At 46.7% G+C, this 20,088-nt stretch overlaps 1 protein-coding gene and 1 pseudogene across 1 annotated transcript in view; one reads left to right on the top strand and one right to left on the bottom strand.

The window, feature by feature from the left end:
• DIS3L2 (DIS3 like 3'-5' exoribonuclease 2) overlaps positions 1-20,088 on the top strand; it is a 1,010,223-nt gene that overhangs the window by 622,146 nt on the left and 367,989 nt on the right. The gene's annotated exons all lie outside the window — the stretch shown is intronic.
• LOC146786169 (uncharacterized) lies at positions 2,160-3,792 on the bottom strand (annotated as a pseudogene).

Raw genomic sequence — 20,088 nt, 5'->3', positions numbered from 1 at the left:
GGAAGGCAAACGTTCAGGGATGACCCTGCAAAAAGGCCAAGTCTAACAGGTATGGTGTTGAATGTTGACATTTTAGCTTCTACTTTAACCCCTTCGCCGCGGCACGAATTCCGCCGCGGCGCTGGGGGGGTTTGGGGTCAGCACGGCGCCCCCATGCTCATGACGGAACCACGCCGTCATGAGTCACGGGCGAGCTGTGCTCATGACGGCGTGGTTCCGTCATGACTCCGCCCACTTGCATTGATCGCCCGCACAGGCGGGGAATCAGTGCCGCGTGGGCGGAGCGGCCGCCAACGGCCGCAGCATGACGGAACCACTCCGTCATGAGCACACGGCGCCCGTGGCTCATGATGGAGTGGTTCCGTCATGAGCAGGGAACGGGTTAAGCACCCATTTTAATATGGCGACGACTACAATATAAACGAGCATATGACAGCCTAGATGGGAGTGCTACACTTCTGCATGTCTTAACTTCGCACTCTCTCATAGAAAGGCTTAAAGAGCTTTCAGACAAGGATACCATAAAAATAGAAGTTTAAATTGGCCTGTCACATTGTTCATGACAGCATCAGCGATAGGCAGAACCACTGGAATTATGTGATTGTGCTGCCACAGCGATTTTCGCATAATTCTAGATTAGCCGCATGTGCCACATAATCCATTATCTGCTGCGTAGTCTGCAGATATTAACATAAAAATGGTTTCTATCTCAAACGATTCAAAAGTTACTAAAAATGCAGCGACACTTGTTGCTGCACAGCGGCAGTCCGTTTGAAAAGGTTCACTGGTTGCTTATTGCTATATGTGAGTGCTAAAATGAGGTGCAACCAGTGCCCAGACAGTGTTAGCAAGTGAAACATGCATTGAAAATGCAATAGGCCTCGCCTTTTATTAAGTTAAAGCCATTTTCTTTGCTATAGAATACCATTAGCAAAGCAAATGGCTTTAACTTAATCAACGGCGAGACCTATTGCATTTTCAATGCTTGTTTTTCTTACAGCATTTGAGGACAGGGCAAACCAAGGGAAGAGCGGGAGAGGGGAAAATGCAACACGGACAACGGGGAAGTGGGAATGGAAAAAAGTAGCATGGACAAAGGGGGGAGGATGTAAAAGCAACACAGACAACAATGGGTGGGAAGGGGTAAAAGCAACACAGGCAACAGTGGTAGGAGGGCCTAAAAGCAACTAGGACAATGAGGTGTGGGAGAGGGTAAATGCTACACGCACAATGGAGGGTGGGAGCGGGTTAATGCTACACGCACAACGGAGGGTGGGAGCGGGTAAAAGCATCATAGACAACGGAAGGTTGGAGGGGGGAAAAAAGCAACACGGACAATTGGGGGATGGAGAGAAAAAAGAAACACAGACCGCGCTTTAAAAATTCCCTGATTGACTGAACATATCCCATCTTAACAGCACTTCATGGCAAAACCCAAATTCTATAACTTCTGAGGAGCTTTAACGTGGGAACTGTTAGTACTGTTCACTATACTTTCTTTGTGTAGGATTTCATTAAGATACATTGTGTAGTTTTTCCCTGCATTTTTATGTAGGTTTGAATCAATGAGTTTTTGCGTAGTGTCACAGTGTAGGTATCACTTTCTAGACTCTACTCTTCACATGGGCTCTCAAGTCCAAGATCCTGTGTTACCATCTCCTGCATTCTATTCTTTTACATGGGGTATCAACAAAAGAAAGCTTGGCGTCTTTCCCTACATGCTGATCTTTATGTGGGGCCTCAACATCTGGTGGCTTGGTACGGTTCCCAATATTCTGCTCCCTACAGAGCTCATTCTGATATGGCTAGTACCTCTTGCTTGCATAACTCCCTATTTCATGGCTCTCAGCCTGGAAGCTCCTATTACTGTTACCTCCATTTAAGTCTTGCATTTTCCTTACGGGGGCATGCCCTGACATGCTTTGAAGTTGTTTGGGTCTATACACGACGTCTCATCCAAAGGCAGCCTAACACCCCATCTACATTTTATACTTTATGCTGAGTTTCATACAGATGCATTGTGGAACTATTTGCATCCCAATCTAGAAGCCAAGAGCTCAACCCCAGGCAGCTTGTGATGGCTCTCTTCATGACTTTGCGAATTTTCACATTCAGAAACCCTGGCATGGTTCTCTCCATCCTTTTCTGTCGGTGGATACTCAATTTAGGAAAGCTAAATGATGCTCCTGTTTGTACAGTCTCAATCCAGGGGTGATTGGTACAGTTTCCCGAATCCTGTACCTTAGATGGGTTTCTCTCCCAATGAGAATCTTACCTGCATCCTGATCTTTTTGCGTAGCCTCTTCTTGAGATCTCTTGATACCATTCCCTGGATTTTGGTCTCTGTGATCCTTCTTGTGCTGTGGCGGCTTGTCACTACTCTCCGCTTCTCGCTCTTCGTATGGGGTCTCATGCAGTGGAGGCTTGGTAATCCGTGCATGGTGCTCTTCTAGCAGACGTCCTTTTAGGGGGAACTTGGCCCTAATCGCCCCACACTGCTCTTTGCAAGGAGTATTGAGACGTTGAACACTGTTCTTTCCCCCTGAACCTTGCTCTTTCTGAGGCTTCTCTCCAGATGACCTTTGATACACATCACCATATCCTTCTTGTGAGGACTACTAGTGGCTACTGCAGCAGATACCTCGTTACATTTCTCATGTAGGTCAATACTTCTGCGGCCATCTTCGGCTTCAGCTGACAAGTCAATCCCGTAACCTGCTGACTGGGTTATTAGACTGTGCGATTCAAGGTTGCACTGAGCAGCTTTTAAATGTCCCAAGTTATCTAGCTTTCTGACACTTGGAGGGTTGGGTTCAGGGAAGTCAAGAGATGTCGAATCAATGCCTTTAGCCACGTCAGGCTCTGGCGAGTTTCTGGCATTATCACTAGATGGATTCACCCGATGCTCCTTTTTGCCATCCTCCAGAGAACCTTCAGTGGCAACCTGTCTCCCTAGGTCACAGTCAACAATACATTTATCATTATGGTTGCTTATGGAACCTGGGGCAGTATTTCGGTCAGCGTTTTCTGCAACTTCACTAATCTCCAATCCGGCAGGTTGGTTACTTGCATCAAGAACTAAGGCACGCTCAGTAGATAAAACCTTTGTACTGCTCAAAGGAGGAGCAAAACCACCCTGAATGGTCCCTGTGCTGTCGCCCTGCGTAGAAAGTCCATCTTGTTCCAAATGCCAGTCTGGGTTGTTCTTTGCAAGTGTGCTGTCCTCTTGAATGTCTCTTTCCCCGCTTGCCTCCCCTTCCACGCTGTCCTCTTCTTCTTGATCTCCGGCGGTAGTGTTGTGTCCCGCCAATTTTAATAGAACATAACTTTTCTGCCGCGTTTGTGTACTGCTTGATCTCTGGCCAAATCGCTTCGGAGAGCCCTGAAGGCCCGGCCTATGCAGTTGCTGTGTTCATCTCAGAGGTTGTACCTATTTTGCACAGGCATGGGCAATGTAATTAAGGGCGTGGCTTAAAACTGGTACACAGCATAATGTGCCACCTGACTTGTATTTTGCTGTTTCTGTCATTGCATCCAGATATATGATACAAGAAGTAACATCATACCTACAACAAGTCAGGACTGTTGGCTTTGTCAATGTTAGTTGCCTAAGATAAATAAGCAGCAACTATGGCTTCTATATAATATAGAAAAAACTTCCACTTAAAGCCCTGGTGACACCACAACAATGTTGCTGCTCTTGAGTTTCAAAAAGAGAAGGGAAATCCAGAGAGAAAATGACTCTTTAAAGGATTTCCCTTCCCCTACAAAGCTCACCTGGCATGACTTCATGTCGTAACTTCTCAACTAGTGAGAAGTGTGAGCAGGCGCACATCGATGCAGTCCGGGAAAAAATGGACGGCCTGTGCCAGGGCACAAAACAGAGTCCAATAGGGACCAGTTTCGAGGCCCCCCTTTAAAAACTGTGGGTGCTCAGCACCGGTGAGACCCAGCCCACTTAAAGCCCTGTGGAGGGTGATAGTAGGGCTTGGGCCGTGGCGTGCCTAGTACCCCACCCGCCAAGTGCACTGTAGCTGGAGTTACTGTCCCCTAATCACGGAAGGCTCTCTCCCATTCACGGGGGTGTGGGAAAGCGTGCAGGGCTCTCCCCCTCCCTCTTACTTCCAGGTGGGTGTAATTTCCTACAAAGGAACAGAATAAGACGCGTCTTGTTCGTGCCCAGGCCTGTGCTCAGAATAATTCCCTGTGCAGTTGGGTACCAAGTTTGATTTCCTGACCGGGCGAGGTAGTGTTGAATGTTGGACTGATTAGAAGGCAAAGTAAAACAGCCATTTAAAGCGGCACTCACTCGCTACTGAACTCGTGGTTTCGTCTGGTTGAGCTTTTCCCAGTCCCCCCACCTCACCCCCGCATTTCCTGTGACAACGCGCCTGTGCGCGCCCGGACCAGCTCTGTCCTTCTCTGCACAATGCATTTGTTTCTTCTCGCCCCCTCATTGCTTATTGGCAGCTGTAAGACTGTGTTGAGAAACAGGCAGTGTTACAGTTTGGATAGAAGTGCTTTGTGGGAGCTGCAGTCCCTCCAACCATTAGAAAGGCTGAAGGGTTCCTGCCGGTGCATTGTTGGAGCCCAGAAACGTAAAAGACACCTGGGTGTATGCGTGAGGATAGAGGTGCGTAGGTGGAGCTCTGGGTTTCTCTGCAATGAAATGGAAGGCACGTTGAGTCTGGATTATAGTGAATTGACAGAGCAGTGTTTGAGAATCCTAAAAACAAGCCGAACCCCTAAACGCTGACAGCCGGTCTAAACAAGGGAGGTTGGCAGGGCTGGCGCACAGTGCGCGTGCGCGCATGGCGGCGTGCTTTCACTTGAAACGCGCCGTGTTTAAAGTGAAAGCATGCTTGTTCAACAAGATGGCGGCAGGCTGTCCACTGTCCTTACATGCACGCGCATGCTGTTAGGTTTGGACAAATGGCGAGAGCAGCCATCTTTCTCCATCCCTGCGTGTGCATGTAAGGCTTTCGGAGAATCGATTCCAAAAGGTACTCGCAATAGCGAGAGCAGCGCATGCGGTGCTTTCGCTAGGCGAGACCTAAAAATGTCAAAATAACAAAGTAATATTGTTGCAAAATGTGCCGTATTACGCCACATCATTTGGCTTTTCTAGCCTCATAATTTTCTCAACCCTGCCACATAATTTGGCTCTCTCCTGCTGCATTATTCCAGTGACCCTGGCTATTGGCCAATAACAAACAACACACCACCTTATCAGACCGAAAAACTCACTGTCGAAGGAGGCCGATGCCAGGCACAAAGTCTTGTTGGCTGCAGACTTGAAATCAAGGCGTACAGACCAGGAAATAGAGCACACCCAGCATTTTCACACTGAAACAGCATTGAAGCATTAAACCAACTACCAAAATGAAGCTCCTGTCTGGGTGCACCCAGGGCCAGGCTATGAAGATGTTCCATCCTCCCTCCACTCCTCTGCTGCTTTTGTACACAGTCCTCTACCACAATATAAAATGCTCCATTGCTTTACAGATAGGTTTGTGCTTTAGAATTGAAATACATACATCTCCAGTCTGATAAAGTTGCTTGTACACTACTTTTTAATCTGTGCACAGGTATTCTTGAGGAAATGCAATCAACAAATACAAACCTATATGGGGGTCCCGGTTTAAGCACTTTTGGTCATAAAATCCCAAATAGATACTTCTGGATCAAGCATGTTTTTGGTGATGTCCCTGCTGTGCCACTCATTGACCTCTAATGGTCCAAGCTTTACTCCAGATTTAAGCTCCACCTGGGCTTGTAGAGGTTATTCTTCTTCAGGTCTTCTCCTAAAACTTGACTCTCCTGGACTGGTTCGGCAGGGCCCTCCTCAGGGAGATCCTGGACTGCCATTGTGTGGAACCCAGGAGTACACACAGGTCCAGGTGACATTGCAGGCAGAAATACATCCAGCCTAAAGAGGGTCAGGAAAAGGATCTGTCAAGTACATTCTGCCTAAACTGAACCTCTTTGAAGGCAAGGATTTAGGCTGCTGCAGCCTTTCCACCAACGTGTACTCTTATTATTGATTGCTAGTTCACGAAGGGTGTTTTTCATAACTATGCCTGCAATGACACTTTAATTCCAAATTGTGACTCCTGTGATGGTGACACAGCTTGGTGTAAGTTCTTAAATGGTGCCCTTACTTACTAATTACTTTTTGCCTTCGTCTCTTCGCGATCCATCACCTTGATTCTAAGTAAGATTACCCATGACTGAACAAGTGCAGTTGCAGTTTGAGTATTGAAGGTGCCGTGTTGGTGTGATTACATCCATTCACGTATCGATGCAGCCTCTGCATAGGATGGGCTAGACCATTTTAAGTAAATACAGTAGTGTAAAAGTGTTTCATTATTTGGGGTGGGTGATAATCACAACTCTTGTCAGGGTGAACTATTAATCTCATTAAATTAACCTGAGCTTAACCACCTGGTAGCTATGGCACCGAAGCAGATAGTCTTAACTTAGGGCTATGTATAAAGTATTTATGCAGGACCAAAAATAGTGATAGTCAAAAAATCAAACCGTTAAAATCCCAAACCGAATTAGAAAAATAGAGTGAGCTTTAAAAAACAAAATGACTCCAAAGCAACAAAAATCCAGTAAGGGGAATCTGTGATATGAATTTTCAAGTTTAAAATAGAAATAGCGCCAATGACTTTATGGTAGCAGTAGGCCGGGACCTAGGTCATATTTCAGGCTGATTGCGATGGAGAGTGGTTCAGAATCACCAACCAGGTTCATCCCATACAAAGATTTTACCTTTTGACTTTTTTTAAGTTCCAACTTTTCAGGGTTCCTGGAACAACTCCTGAGTCTCTTCTAAGGCTTCGAGGATCTCAGGGGCAGCACATAGGGGCTAGGACACACTCCGGCAGAGACCACCAGCAGTTGCTCCTTGTCAGCCAGACACTCCAGGGAAAAGTATTTATTTTTCGTGTGCCTGTCCCCACACAGTAGGTCAGGCAAATGATAATTAGAGTCCTGGACACACGCGGGAACAGGTCCAGCCATTCAAGGCTATGCTCAGTTCACAGACAGCATGTCCAGTTCTCTTCTGTCCGTCCGCAGGTCCAGAAATTGTTCTGATGGCATGCCTTGGGCTGCTCCATATACACCTGGCATTAGCTTAGTAGGTGGGCATGACTCCTGGGTATTCCCTAATCAATGGGGTAAAAGTTTCTGGAGGTTACACGATCCACTTTTTCAGTAGTTTGTTTACCGTACTGAAAACGGGCACAAAGGCATGTTGCAGGCATGTTCAAGATAGCGAAAGTCTTAAGCCTCACTAAACTTGGGGTTCGAAGGCTGTGAGTGTATAGGGACATGCACTATGGTAATCACATCTAACACAGGAATCCAATTTGAAGCAGGCCCTGTACCCCTCACCCGATCCCCAATCCCCCCACCCAAAAAAGAAACAAGACAGACGTCTGATAGGAACAAAATCAGGGCCCTTCAGCAATAGACGGGGTAAACACAAGAACTGTCCTGCCATCCAGTTATCTCTTTCTTATGTGCCAAGGTGTATCAGTATTTGATACTGTGATGTCAACAGACGTTCCACAGCATGCACCATGGCCATTTTATAAGCTCAGATGCGCCCTCTGTGGCCATTCAGAGCAATTTCACACCTCTTTCACACCTCTTCCCTCTCTAAGCACAGGCTGAGAGTTACTAGTGTTACTGCATCTAAGCCTCCAGGAACCTCAGGCAGGTTAAAGATAACTTTTTAAAGTTGCTTTTCCTTAATATTTACTTCAACATTAAATTGGATTTTTAAGAACTATTAAAAGTAGTTTTTTAATCTTCTTGTTTTCCCATTGCCAAGATATAGTATTAGTATTTTAATCTGTAATCTGATTTTCTACATTGGACTACTAGAACTGTCACAGTGAAAATAGCTTGGAGCGCCTTGTCACTGTAGTGACATGATAATATTCATTTTCTACTTGTCCCACTTTTAAATTCCAGGAACCCTGCCTCGTGGGCTACAAGGCCGTCATAGGGGTCACTTAATAGTTAAGAGGGAGGTCTTAATGTGTCAATCAGGGTTATTTTGACAGGTCACACTGCCGGTTTTGCACTGAAGCAGTTCAGCTGCACTGGTTAGGCCTGTAGCCATGTTTGCACTGCCGCTCTAGTGGATAGCACAATAGTTAGCGGGCGTAAAGTGCAGACTTCTACAGCCAGCATAAATATAGGGTCCATCAAAGGGCAAAAAAATCCAGGGTGCCACTACAGAAAGGACAAATTTCCAACATGTAGGCAGACTATGCTCAGGTGGATACATCCAAAATGGCATCTAACTTGAAAGACTGATTCGTTTTGAGGTACACACAGGCACACAACTACCTTTTATTGGCATATACACATCTGCTAGCCACCCTAATTTCCATGCTTTGTCCACTGAACACCACTTTACTTTTAGAAGAGCGACCCTGAGACTGAAACATGCCACGTTGCTTGGATGAGGGTCCACAAGTCCTTTTAACTGGATTCTGCATTACACAATTTCGTTTGCAAAGACACCCACTTTGGAATACCACTGAGAGTCCCAGTTTGGTGTATGGCTAGATGAATAGTATTCAATATAATATTTATTCAATGTTAAAAAGATCATAAAAGCACAAGGTAAAAACAATACAATAAAACATTGAAATAAAAGCACAATGTCACAAATGAGGGGCTAGCGGATTAGTTATTCCAATACCATCTACAATTGTGTGCCATTATTAATAGTTCATTATTGAAACCCCTGAAACCTGTGTCTGACCATCCTCGCTGGTTAGATGAATAGTAGTTCATTAGGTTTAAGACTTATAAATACTGACTGATTCCCACATTCGTCTCCTTATATGTCATTTTAACTTGCTCTGCCCTCTGTTTTTATGTGCATTCGCCTGAGAGTGGTGTCGTCAGTAACCAGCCTTGGAATTTTGGTCATGTTCTCAGGCTGTCATCGTGCAGTTTTCCACAAGGAGGAAGATTGTCTGCAGTATTGAAAATCTGAATTCCTCTGGACTGGTGACGGCACACGTTACTTTCCTGGAGCACAATAGGGATTTCTGAAGTTTGTTTGTTTTCATACTTCAAAAAGTTTGAAAGTGCAGTGCAGGCAGCGATCCAAAGTTGATTACACTTAGAATCTCTTGTGTTTATAAAGCGCTTACGAAAGTGCTAATCTCTGCACAAAGGAAGTACAGTAACACAACCTGGGCCCAGCCCCAAAGAGCTTACGGGTGGTGTCTTACGCAGGTACATATGTTTAAGCCAGGCCCTGGTAGGCGGAGCAGATTTGTCCCAAGAACGCTTAAGTGGCAAAGCTTAAATTGACCCCAGGACCTTCCTAATTCCCAACTAATGCTGTAACCATTCATCTAGACCACAGTCCTGCTCCCTGGGCCAAGGAAAGCTTAGTCACCGTAGCATGCGATTCTGCACGTCCGACTGTTGTGCTGTCAAACTCTGCTTCAAACCCACGTTGGAACTAGAGACTATGAGCGTCATATGCAGGCGATACCCAGAGACAAGTGACGGGTGTTTGGATCAACACACTTTCTTTGTCCAGGCTCCTTGATCTGCGGTTCCCACTCATTCCAGTGGAAGGTGCTCTCCATTGTCTTGCATGAGATGTGTTTGAATGACTTCATTAATCAAAGCACTCACTTGTGTGTGCAGCCCACAGGCCTGGGACAGGGACATGACGTACACATCTATAAACAATGACATCCCATAAGTAAGCATAGAGCTGCTCTCCTCATTCAACAGATTTCATGTTAGCCGCCCTACTCCTGCTGACCTGAACAGCAGGATCTTTTCTAGTATATCCTTGAAGTTCATGGCTGAGAGTCTTTTTATGGATTTTCAGTAGTTCCCTGATAGGCCTACAATTTATCATTCAAGTTTTATGTCAGAATTTTAGGTTTATATTTGACAGTATTTATGTAGGTATGTGTGTGATATGTATTAGCTTACAAAGAATAAGTAACACATTGACTATGTAAAGTCACCTAATGATGAATAAAGCACCCTTGTATAAAGAATCAGACTGGCATAGGAAGCGCATAGGAGCTGGGAAGGTTTTCAGATCTTACTTCAGTTAGAGTTGGGATTCACTTGGAAGGGTGTAAAGTATCATGGGAATGTGAGAAAGTTGGACAGAGATCTTCCAAAGTCAAGGGGCGATGCAGCACAATTCTGTGTTGAAGGTTTATATCTTTGCCTGCTATGTATTGTTCATGCACTAGTGATTTTGTTACATTACAGTGGTCATGTGTCTCTCCTTCAGGTGAAGGCCTACTATTCTAGTTAAGAAATCTTCTCTGTTCGCTCTGTTGTAGTTCGCTCTTAGGTAGCCGGTGGTTGGAGTAACAATCTCCTAATGTCTCAGTGGCTGGAAGCGATTCTACTATGTGGTCCAGTCACTAGATTGAGGTTCTGTGGTATCTGCCTCGGATGACCAAAGATATTGGATCCTTTGCTTCCAGCTCAGGACCCATCCGTGTAAATCCTTCGGGGTGTCCCAGAGTAGGTATCAGGAAACAAACCTAGTCCTAACAAGAATTTATCATGACTTTTATTTCACAGCAGCTGTGGCAGACAGTGACTCATAGGGCATCCTATTAAGAAGCTGACCTAAGTTAATAAGCACAGGCCCTGAAACCCAATTAACTGGCGGTGCAGCTGCAATGGCTGATGAAAAGGATGGGCGGCTATAGGTATCCAGTGGGTGGTAGAGATGAAAGCCAGCATTGGGGGTACTACATTGCATGAGCCAATGCTGGTGATATGAGGGTGGCAAAGCCCCTCCCTAGGCCACTGGACAAGGCCAGAAATTGTGAGCAGAGGTACCTAAACTGAGCAAAACTATGACCTACTGGTCAGAGATCGCTTTGTTGTGCCGGCCAAGAGTCCAAGGAATAAAACGAGTGAATGATAGATGCTCATGGGTTGATGCTGGCCTTGAAAAAGTAAGGGACCTATGTGAAAAATGAAAGTAAATCACACATTTGAAGGAATTAGCGACGTATGAAAGAGAGGTGCAGACCAGTTAATAACATATTGGGCACTTGTCATAGCAGGAAGGCTGACCTGAGAAGAAGATACAAACCACCCAAATCCGACACACTAAGCCGGCTATATATGTGTGTGTGAAATATGCATTCTTTAACAATAAGTACACAGCTCCAAAGCACCTGCCTATTACATAGACTTCAACACAGTGAAGGCGAATTAGGAGGGTACATACAGCAGGAACGTATCTAAAAATAATGGAATATATAAGAAAAGTGTCAATACACCATTGCTTGAAGTTTATCCTGTTTAATTATTTACACCTGACTTACCTCTCCCTGTCAAGAGTAACCAAGATGTTCCCAAGTGTGATACATCGCTGACTCAGTTGCCATAAGCCGAGAGAGCTTTCTATCACTTGGTATGGGAGTGCACCGTGATGGACATATCCGATAAATAAATGGAGGAGACACCAATGATATGCATACTTCAACATGCACAGACCGAAAAAAAGTAAAAACTGTTTGCAGGTTCTTTGATCTGGCTCTAATACTTGTTAAACATAGACTAGCCATAAATTGGAAGGAAAGAGTGATGTTGCATACATAAACAAATTGGAGAACAGGCTGGATAGATTACTAAAGTGTCCTGTAGTATGTGTGTCTGGGCTTCGGTGATAAAGGGATGTGTTCATTGTACCATGACTTTAAAATTCAATAAAAAGCAATGCAGAAAGACCGGCAACAGAAATGACTAACTTGACCAAGCCTGCAGATATACAGTGGAAAGTTTTTTGTTCAGATAGTGTTTGCTGTTCTTCTTAGGTTTATTTATATATTTCAGCATTGATTCTTCGATAGATTTACATGCTTTAACTTATTCCCCCTCCAGAGTGTAAGAGTCCCAGGTACCAATAAATTCATTTAGAATAAATCTATCATTACGTGAAGTCTTCTTTTCACTAGCAGAGCCGCCAGTCTTCTTTTCACTAGCAGAGCCGCCAGTCTTCTTTTCACTAGCAGAGCCGCCAGTCTTCTTTTCACTAGCAGAGCCGCCAGTCTTCTTTTCACTAGCAGAGCCGCCAGTCTTCTTTTCACTAGCAGAGCCGCCAGTCTTCTTTTCACTAGCAGAGCCGCCAGTCTTCTTTCCACTAGCAGAGCCGCCAGTCTTCTTTCCACTAGCAGAGCCGCCAGTCTTCTTTCCACTAGCAGAGCCGCCAGTCTTCTTTCCACTAGCAGAGCCGCCAGTCTTCTTTCCACTAGCAGAGCCGCCAGTCTTCTTTTCACTAGCAGAGCCGCCAGTCTTCTTTTCACTAGCAGAGCCGCCAGTCTTCTTTCCACTAGCAGAGCCGCCAGTCTTCTTTCCACTAGCAGAGCCGCCAGTCTTCTTTCCACTAGCAGAGCCGCCAGTCTTCTTTCCACTAGCAGAGCCGCCAGTCTTCTTTCCACTAGCAGAGCCGCCAGTCTTCTTTCCACTAGCAGAGCCGTCAGTCTTCTTTCCACTAGCAGAGCCGTCAGTCTTCTTTCCACTAGCAGAGCCGTCAGTCTTCTTTCCACTAGCAGAGCCGCCAGTCTTCTTTCCACTAGCAGAGCCGTCAGTCTTCTTTTCACTAGCAGAGCCGCCAGTCTTCTTTTCAGCGTATGCATAAGCCTAGGGTTGGACCCAAACTCAACCTTCAGATTCCCAATGCATAACATCTGATTTAGAGTCCTAAGTGGGAGTCCTATTTCTTCAATGTTTCTGAAGGAAATGCTATAGTAAAGCCTTAGTTTCTTCAAAGCCTGTCATTAATATCCTAGGTAAGAAATTTACAGGATCAATTTATCCACAACTGAGCTCCTGCGGTGAGGGTCCACAGGGTGCTTCTTTTGTTCTCCAGTTAAAATTGTTGTTGAATGCCAAAAACAAAATGGAGCTTTCCTTGGAGAATGTTGATGTTGTGGCACTAAACTACTATTTTCTACTGATCCTTTTTCTGATTGTCAGTTACCTCCTCCTCCACCACCAGTTCAAGTAGTAAGTGATACATGCATTATTTCTCCTCTAGGACACTAAAGGGTAAAGAAGATTAGTCTTCTTTCTTAATGTGGAAGAGTCTTCTGGCAGTGAGCCCTGAAGGGGATCTGAACTGTGTATTTTGGATCTCAAAGCTTCAGCCCCTACCCTCCCTACAGAAAGAGTTGTAAACTGCTAGAAAGGGGGCTGAATGTGCAAGAAGGCAATGCATTAGTTTTCCCTCTGGCAAACTGGTATGGCGGTCAAGGAATTGTAGATGTAGGAGACCATAACAGAAGTGACCCTTTTCAATGGCCCATAATAATTTTAAAGATCACATTTCCAGGGCGTACCGTCGGCTGTACGCACAGCGTCAAAGAAAATGATTAATACATTTAAAAAATGGTTCCCAGAACCTTCTGTGCCTCCATTTCGAAGAAAGACCATCCTTCTTCAGAGGGCTTTGTCTCTAAACCTGATCCATGTCGGTCGATTGAGTCATCTCTGAAAACTCTTTGGTGCTATCCTGGCCTGTCTCAGCACTAAAGTGGAGGTCGGCCAGCATGACCATGAAAAGTGATGAAAACAAAGCATGGCATGACTGCATGGATCAGTACAAGGGGCATACAAGTGCAGCCCACATTGTATTCTTCTGTAGAGGAGGAGAAGATGATCTTTCTTTTTTAGATTTTTACTAGTAGAAACTATCATTATCTGAATATTCAATATGAAATTACCCAGCCAGATAGTTACTCCTTCACCAAAGTAAAGGGCACAATATTCCAAAGAAGTAGCAGAATGTGTAAATTGCCCTGAAGCAGTCCTGCATTGAGAAGGATGAAACACTTTTGCTAATCAATGGCACAATTTGTTGAAATGATCACTTGAAAAAGAACTAAAGTTTTCCACTCTTGAATGAAACTTCATCTGGTTATAATACTTTTGAACAAGGACTTTCTGCTATTTATTTCTATGCCAATGAAAGGCTCACAGCCCTATATTTGTAAATAATTCCATTTCATTGTAGATATCATTAAACATGAAATAAAGTAACATATATTTTGAAAAATGTAAAAACAAACAAATAAATATACTTGCTCAAAGGTAAATTTTAGCCTTCATTAATCTTTCAAAAGCTTGTTCGCAGGTTAAATCCTGAGAGGCGGCTATGGGCCTTATCCAAATTAGAGCTTTCAATAAATGGCCACAAAAAATGTCCTTTTTTGTAAACATCCGGCCTGGACAGCTGAATGAGCATTAGTTTCATTTAGGAGAAGGGCAGCCCATCTCGGAAACCCAAATGGTGCTAAGACCCAAATGAAACCTTGTACAAGGTCTTGAGGGTGGAAGAGGGAGCAAGCGGTGGGGTAGGCAGTCCTTTTTATTTCAGATATCTTATTATTAAACATAAACATTGACATTCAGCAAAGCAGCATGCACTTACATGGTATGGATTCATATGGCGAGTACATTTAGACATCATAGGTAGCTGGGACACACATCGAGCGCCCGAAAGGGTTTCAAGGAGACAGAGGTTCATCCTCCGAGGGGACCACAGGGGCCGCACATGTTTCTCCCCGGTAGGCATTCCACTTACACCATACAGCAGACCACTTCTTAGGACATCCCCGTGCCACGTAGACCGTTTCCTCCCTGAACATACACCAATCTAAGTTCTTTTTCCAGGTGTCCAGAGTCAGTGAGATTCCCGCCCCCCACATTTGTGCTATATCACGTTTGGCCACCATCGCACCCAGAGTAGCCCAGAGCCTCTCCATACCAGTCAAATCAGTGGGTTCCCAAACATTAAGGAGACATCTTTTAACCTCCGAGCGCATGTCTTTGTGCAGTACTTCCGGCATGATCGCGTGTAGCCCCCGCCAGTACTCCTGGATCTGTTCACACTCCCAAAGTATGTGCCCACCTGACCACAGCGTCTTCTACAATCTTGCCCCTCCCCATATGAACCAGCTGGGGCCCAGTGGCGTACGTTCTATGTAATATTTTAAATTGGACCAGTCGTAGCCGAGCGGAAATCGCCACCTCTCGGGACGAAGCCACCGCCTCTCGCCGTCAAGCTCAAGGCCATCTCTTTCCGAACACTCACATAGTCGTTCAAGGGGGTCCGGGGTATTACTAATCAATTTTTTTTTTATAAGTTAACGAAATTGCTCTCTGTGGGTGGTATTCATCGAGCAATCTGTCTACTAGCGGTGAAGACTCAGGAGGGGAGGAGCCCTTCTGTAGGGTTGTTAAAGAGCATGACAGATCTGCAGATAATGGAAAAACTCAGAGCCAGAGAGCTCTTATTGTTGTTGGAGAGTGTCAAACGCAATCATATCACCCTTCACCCAGAGGTCACCTATCGGGGAGATACCGATGAGATCCCATTTGTCAAATCCCTTTGAAGTACGCAGGTTGCCCAGCTGTTCCAAGTCCCACAGGGGAGTTGCCACTATGAGCTTCCGGTCCCAACCTAAACGTTTATTAGCTGTGTACCAAACCTGGACAGAGTGTTTGGTTGGACCAGTTAAAGAGAATTTACTGGGGTTCGAATACAGGGCTCTATTGTAGTCCCCGCTAGGCAGCAGCCATCTATCCATGGTAAAACCTGGATCATACGGTCTTCGGTAGGTGCGCTGTTTAATAGCGACTAGGTGGGAAGCCCAATAGTATTTCCTAATGTCAGGGAGACTTATGCCACCGTTATACCAGTTTAAGACCAATTTATTGAGCGCTATTCAGGGCCTCCCATCCCATAGCAACTCCCTCTGCAAGCCTTCAATTTCCCTAAAGTATCTCGCAGGTACCAGATCGGGGTAATTTTGCAGGGCGCATAGGAAACTGGGCAGGGACATCATTTTGACTAAAGCTGCTCTGCCCAGCAATGAGAGTGGGAGTGCCTTCCAACTGGCGATATCCCACCTCAGCCTGTGCAAAGGCGGGAGCAGGTTTCTCTCATAACGGAGCTTAGGGTCTGCGGTGACAAAGATCCCAAGGTAGCAAAAACCATCCCTCACTGTTTGCATTGGGCAGTCCCTGGGTAGAGCAGGAGAATCGCTTCCTAGGATATATATGAGAGACTTGCTCCAATTAATCGAGTAGCCAGAGTATTTTCCTAAGGCCGTAAAAATGGCTAGTACAAATCTTAGAGACATTTTGGGGGAGGCTAGCTTGAGGAGTACATCATCTGCGTAGATCGAGATGCGGTCCTCCAAATCTGCCGACTACCGCAGTCCCCGAATCACTGGGTCCCTACGGATCCAGGCCGCCAGTGGCTCCAGTGAGAGGGCAAATAGCAGGGGCGACAGTGGACACCCTTGACGGGTACCACGACTCAGGTTGAATGAGTCCGATCGTTTATTGTTGACCACCACCTGAGCCAATGGCTCCGAGTAGAGGAGTCGAACCCATGCTGTGAAGATGGGCCCAAACCCCATTTTGGTGAGAACAGCGAGAAGGTATGACCATTCGATGGCATCAGACACCAAAGGGGCATCTAAGGACACAATCACGGCCGCCTCTTTAATGGTGTCAACCCTCCCCAGCACTCCATGCACCCTCCGCAGATTTATGGCCGTGGTTCGGTGGGGCATAAAGCCCGATTGTTCAGGGTGTACCAAAGTACTTATCACCCGAGTCAAACGAGTGGCCAAGAGTTTGGCAAGGATTTTAGGTTCTGCATTAAGCAGAGAGATGGGTCTGTAGGAGGTACATTTATTTCTAGATTTACCCTCTTTATGTATCACAACCAGTGATGCAAGATGCTGGTCCGGCGGGAGTGACCCCACCCTCCTACTCTCTTCAAACATGGCTAGTAGATGCGGGGCTATTTTATCTGGACGTAGTTTATAAAGGTCGTTTGGCAGTCCATTGGGGCCTAGAGCCTTCCCCGACCGGAGGTTCCTGATTGCCTGAGCTATTTCATCATTGGTGATGTAGCTTTCTAGGAAACTCTTACCCTCTAAAGAGAGGGCAGGGAGGCGGATATCTCGGAGGAGATCCATGGAGTCCTCCTTGAGGAATGACAAGCTTGATTGATATATCGCGCTGTGATGCGCTGCGAACTCACTAACAATTTTTAGGGGGTCTGTGATTGTTCCGCCTGCATTGTCCGTCAACTCTGGGATAAGCCTGTTGGCCCTTTCTTTCCTGTCCAGCCAGGCCAGCAGCTTCCCAGCTTTGTCTCCCCATTCATATACTCTACCGTCTCTCTCCCTCCCCCAAGTTCTAGCCCTGTCAGTGGCAATACCTTTATATTCATCTCTCTTTAATTTCAAAAGGTGTCGTTTTTCTAGACTCACTTCCTCAACGAGACTGCCCTCCAGCTGGAGGATCTCATCCTCCACGGTTTCAAGATCTTTTTGTTTTTCTTTCTGGACTCCTACAATAAGTGAACGAGCATGCCCCTGATTACCGATTTGAACGCCTCCCACAATATTTGGGGGGATTCGACCGACCCCTGATTTTCCTGAAAGTAGTGGTCTATGGCGAGCAAGAGCTCTTTGCGAACCACAGGGTTGCGCAGGACCCAAGGTCTGACAGGCGCGACCATTTCCACCTGCATGTCTCCCAGAACCAACCGAGCCCATACCGGGGAGTGATTGGAGATACCCCGTGCCAATTACCCTAGCTCCTGAATGTGGGTGAGTTGAGAGGCTGGCGTAAGGAGGTAGTTAATTCGGCAAAAGCTGTGATGCGCCCCTGAGAAAAAGGTATCCTGAATGCTGTTAGGATGAAACGCTCTCCATACATCCGAGAGGCCGAGGCCCTCCAGGAAGTCTGGAAGACAGGAAGCCAGCGACACGAGGGGCCTATGTTGCGGGGGGTGACGATCCAGGGAGCCAGAGACTACCGCATTGAAATCTCCTCCCACCAGTAAAAGAACTTCAGGAAGCGAGAGAAGTTGGGTACCCAGATCAGTGAACGTTTGGTTCTGTAACCCGGGCGGGACATAGACCGACATTAAGTTTAGTGTGTTGCCCTCCCAGTGCCCTGTGATAGCCATGTATCTGCCCCACTCATCGGAGCGTGTAGACTGCATGGAGAAGTGGAACGAGTTATTGATCATGATGCCCACTCCCCCAGAAGTAAAACCGGAATGGGCCACTAGCCTATACCCTCATCTGTTTAGTGCTTTACAAGAGTTACCGACCAGGTGTGACTCCTGGAGGAAAACCACATCAGGGGAGTGGCGTTTGAGGTATTGTAGGACGAAAGTGCGTTTCCCCTCGTCTCCGAACCCATTTACGTTCCAGCTCAGTAGAGTAAAGCTCTTATCCCAGTGTGTGCCCCTGACGATTTTCAGTTGTAATCCTGCCTTCAAGCGCCATTATAACCGTTGCTGCCAATTGAACTATAACAAGTGAACACCCTCCCAACCCCAGCCACCCCCCTCCCTGCTTCCCTGCACTCTGGGCCTAAAACTACCCATGAGATCAACTTTGCAGAGTGCCTGTCGCCAAACTTAAGAACTAACAGTAGCTAAATGTGGGGAAAGGCACTCCGTCCCTCCGCCCCACTACCATTTTCCCAAATAAACCAGGTTTAATCCCCGAGTGGGACAGTCACCAGTGTCTTTGAAAACCAGAAACGTGATGCGACTCGACCAGTCAAAGTTCTCCAGGATGTCTGCCGCTGCCAACTGTTCCTTCTCGTCTCAGCACTGGGCAAAGGGGTGAAACAGGTTTCGGAGCTCACCAAGTCAGGGAATGTCTCCTAGTCAGAGTTCCATATTGATGAAGTGTCAGCGGGCATTGTGCTCCTTTGCGTCTCTCCATCCGTCCAGCCAATCCGCCACTGCCTCCGGGTGATCGAAAAACCAGGCCTTTCCATCCGCCTCAACCCGTAGCCGAGCCGGGAAGAGCATTGCATACTTCAGTCCTTTATCTCTTAAGTCTTGACAGCAAGAAAGGATCGCCTCTGTTTTTTTACAGCTTGAGTAAAGTCCGGAAAGAAAGAGATGACTGCATTTTCATATTTGAGTGGTGGCGCCACCCTAAGGCTCTGTAAGATCACGTCCTGGTCACGAAAGTTAAGCAGTCTAGCCAATATGAGACGGGGAGGGATGCTGGGTTTTGGACGCCCCCCCCCGGGGACACTGTGGGCCCGCTCACCAACAAAGAATTTTGACAGACCCTTAGGGCGTAAATGGTTGAGTATGAGATCCTCAACAAACAGATCTGGTGCCTGTCCCTCTACTTTCTCCGGCACCCCAATGATTCGCACATTATTTCGTCTGGAGCTCCCCTCATAGTCGTCCAACTTGTCCTCTGCGAATTTTCTGAAGGTTTTCAAGTCTTTATTTTCTGTTTGGAGTTGTGAGATGTCATCGACAATACTAGTCAAGGTCACCTCCAGTTGCTTGACCTTTTCACTGATTTTGGTGAGGTGTGCTCTGATGAGCGTCATCTCTACTGCGATTGCGTCTGTCCTTTGCTCCATAGATGTTCTCACCCCTGCTATCGCCTCCATGATGCCTTTTAAGGTAGGCTTGGGGAGGTTTCCTTCCGACCCCCCCCAACTGGCCCATCCCAGGAGAAGTGCTCGGGAATAGCTGCCTTTGGGCAAGTATATCGGTCCACCTTGTTCTGCTGCGTCGGTTTTGGGCCTCTCCCGCCCGACATCCTGCCCCACCGGGAGGGATCTCTCTTCTCCGTCACCCGCCCCTTGGACCCCACTGGCTGATTCCGTGGATCCCGTCTCTATTGGGTGGGGGGACACACCCAATTGTTTGTTAACTCTGGGACGGTGTGTGTCGGAAGACACAGTATGTGTCCCCTCTCGCTGCAGCACTCCAGGCCAAACCACAGCGGAGAAGGAGTACCTGCACCACCTCTATCTCTCGCCCGAAAGGGGGAGTGTCCAGTGTCAACGTTCCGGTGGAGGGCCCTCCACTCTCACCCTGAGGCACACGTTTGTGAGTCGCACGCCTGGACTCCGATCAACTGGGTGCATTCGTTCTTACCAGGGCTCCTCGAGCGCTGGGTCCCACCTTCACCATGCAGGCCGCCCAGATCACAGGACGTACAGGGACATCATACCGCTCCAGGGTGTCCAGCG

This window comes from Triturus cristatus, chromosome 11, assembly GCF_964204655.1.
Source record: "Triturus cristatus chromosome 11, aTriCri1.1, whole genome shotgun sequence".
NCBI classification, from domain to species: Eukaryota; Metazoa; Chordata; class Amphibia; order Caudata; family Salamandridae; genus Triturus; species Triturus cristatus.
This window is presented reverse-complemented; position numbering and strand designations above follow the sequence as displayed.